The sequence below is a fragment of the Myotis davidii genome, unplaced genomic scaffold, assembly GCF_000327345.1.
Source record: "Myotis davidii unplaced genomic scaffold, ASM32734v1 scaffold61, whole genome shotgun sequence".
NCBI lineage: Eukaryota > Metazoa > Chordata > Mammalia > Chiroptera > Vespertilionidae > Myotis > Myotis davidii.
In genome coordinates this window covers 1,804,390-1,807,801 of record NW_006291729.1, presented here as the reverse complement: position 1 = coordinate 1,807,801, position 3,412 = coordinate 1,804,390, and positions in this window count along the sequence as shown.

Genomic DNA, 3,412 nt, shown 5'->3' with positions numbered 1-3,412 from the left:
GTATATGGGTCAGGTCTCAAGGAGAAGATTGGGGCTGCAGCGTAGAGCTGGTAGCTGTCAGTCTACATGTGGTGGTGCGGTCATCTAGAGCAGCGGTCGCCAACCCTTCGGACCTCACGGGTCACCAGTGGTACGCCGATGGGCGACCGCTGATCCGAGGGTAGAGCAGGAGAAGGGAGGGGCCCGGAGCATCTGTACTGAAGGGGAAATAGGAGAAAAGGCCTTTCCTGAGAAGGAATGGGGGCGGGGGTGAGGAAGGTAGTCTCCCCGAAAACCTGGCAGCCAGGGAAGCGTGGCCAGAGGTGAGAGCATTGATTCTGAGCAGCAGTTCCTCGAAATGTGACAAGTGTTCAGCTTTACTGACTGGTCCGGGGATGTAATGAGATCATGTGAACAACAGCTCTTTGTAACCGTAGACGTGTGATATAAAGGAATATTCTCCATCTTCCAGTGTCCGGTGTGTCTTCTTACCGCTGCTTTCGCAGCCCCGAGCTGGCCCCCAGCCCTGCCTTCCCCACACGCTGACAACTCTGCACACTGTCCTTTCCCGTCCTTCACCCCCTTCGGGGGCCTGGGGTGTTCCCATGCTCCCTTTAGGCCTCGCTTTCCAATCTTACCCCGTGCAAGCCCTCCCTCCACTCACCTGCATTGGTCTGGTGGCTGGACCTGCAACCCACTGACTTCCCGTCCCTGCCTTTGCTCTCATCCTCTGCCTGGAATCGCCCCCTCTTCTCTGCTTTCAAAGCTCCATCCCCAGCTGACACCGCCCTCCACTCCACCCCCTCGGGCCTGCAGTCCCCACAGGGCGTTGGGTAGCCACCCACCCTCCAGTGGGCTTTCCCCACCGGCATTTCCTGCTCTCGGTGGAGGGGCCCAGCCCCCCTCCCCCGGCTTATGTTCCCCACATTTCTGTAGTGGTCGGTACATTTTTGCTGGATGAGAAGTGACCTGGCTTCAACCCATTCCCAAGAATTTGAAAGCAAAGTCTGACTTTTCAAACCAGCAAACTGGATTTGCTCTAAAAGGAGAAAGGCCTGCCCCGAAGCTGCCTGCTCTGCCTGTTCTGCTTCCTGCGCTCACATGTGCCCACTTGTCCCTCCCTCCCCAGAAGAGGACGCCCTGTCGGGAGGGAGGCCACAGGTCCGCGTGACGCTGCCCTCTAGTGGAGAATTGAGTGACGGGTTTCTTCACCTGCTTTCAATGAAGCAGGTGCTAGAGGATAGCATTTTGTTGATAAAGGGAATTGATACTAATTTTCACATATTAAGATTTCAATGGAGTGACGGGAAGAAAAGCTACAGCCATTAAGAAGGCACAATACCTGCCTGTGCCGGGTTTTCTGTTCCTGCCGTAATCCAGTCTCCAGAGACCTTCATTGTCGTGACACCCTCAGCATCACACGGGGCTGGACATTGGAGCCCGAGGTCAGGGAGCAGCAAGTACCATAAATGTCCTGAAGTGTGTGCCGAAGGTGGTAGGCAAACCCAGCCTTTTTTTTTAAATCTTCACCCAAGGATATGCTTTTTTTAATTATTGACTTTAGAGAGGGGGAGAGAGAGAGAAACATTGATTGGTTACCGCCTGTATGTGCTCCAGTCAGGGACCAAACCCTAAGCTGGGTATGTGCCCTGACCAGGAATCAAACCTGCGACCCTTCAGTGCGCAACCAGCCAAGCCGCCTGGCCAGGAAAACAGCCATTCGCTACCAAGTACTGTACCTGTCAGGTCCTGTAAGAAAGCCCTGGTAGCCCTGGCTGGCGTGGTACAACGGTTAGAGCACCCGCCTGCTAACCAAAGGGTCATGGGTGTGATTCCCAGTTAAGGGCATGTACCTGGGTTGCAGGTTTGATCCATTGGCCCTGACTGGGGCACCGGCAGGAGGCAACCCATTGATGTGTCTCTCTCGCATCAATGTTTCTCTCTCACCCCCTCCCTTCTACTCTCTCTAAAAATCAGTGGGAAAATATCCTCAGGTGAGGATTAAAACAAAACGTGTTAGTGCTAGAAAAGAAATATTAGTTCAGACTTAAAAGGAACATTGGAATGTGGCTCAGTTAAAACCCTTCTAGAAGTGTCCATCCAGCACGTGGTGACTTATTCAATCGCATCATCTGGTGAGGGACACTGGCTTGCTATTTATAACGAGCAGGCGCTCCACTGCTGAGCACTTGTCAGCTCGCGGAAGGAGCTGGACATCCTGTCCAGGACTTTACAAAATTCTTTCAGACCCTCTCATGCAAACTTCAGTAGCAAATGGTGTCACCAGCCGGAGTGGTTGTCTGTAGACAGACCCTCGTCTTATGATTAACTTTGAAAATACACTTACAACCCTTTTAAAGATTAGCCATTTCTTCTCAGTTACACTGCTGGGTTTAATTCGGTGCAAAAGGAAAATCGGGTGGTAGGTAGACGTTGTATCATGTTTGGGCCGTGACTAGATCATGCAGGGGCCTCGACCTGCTTTTATGACTCCTGCTGCATTTATTAGTTACGGTTATTATCTGCTCATCTTCCTGAGCCCTTGTGCCAGTCCCTGGAGTTCGGGATATAAATAGTTGAGTTTCCACATTCTCTTGTCAGGGAGGTACCCTTATCCTCACTTCAGAAACAAGAAAGCTGAGGCTTGAGCGGGTAGGTGACTTGCCTGCCCAGGGCCACACAGCCAGTCAACAGGAGAGCCAGGATTTGGGCCCAAGAGAGTGACTCGCAGTCTCAGACACCCTTTAAAAACAAAGATGGCGCCCGGCCGGCGTGGCTCAGTGGTTGAGCATCAACCTATGGACCAGGAGGTCATGAGTTCAATTCATGGTCAGGGCACATGCCCAGGCTGTGGGCTTGATCCCCAGTAGGGGGTGCACAGGAAGCAGCCAATCAATTATTCTCTCTCTTCATTGATGTTTCTATCTCTCCCTCTCCCTTCCTCTTCTAAAATCAATAAAAAAAATTTTTTTTAAAGGTGACACCCATGCCAGGTTCTGTGGGTTTTTGTTTTTGATTTGAGAGAGAGAGAGAAACATCAATTTATTTCCCTTATTTATGCACTGATTGGTTGATTCTTGTATGTGCCCTGACCTGAGATGCACTGATTGGTCGATTCTTGCATGTGCCCTGACCTGAGGTGCTCTGATTGGTTGATTCTTGCATGTGCCTGACCTGAGATGCACTGATTTGTTGATTCTTGCATGTGCCTAACCTGAGATGCACTGATTGGTTGATTCTTGCATGTGCCCTGACCCGAGATGCTCTGATTGGTTGATTCTTGCATGTGCCCTGACCCGAGATCTAATCCGAAACCTTGATGTATTGGGACGATGCTCTAACCAACTGAACTACCGGCCAGGGCCAGACTATGTGGTTTAAGCAGCTAGAAACTTTTGGGCTCAATACTGTAGCCATGAGAAAGTGTCTTAAT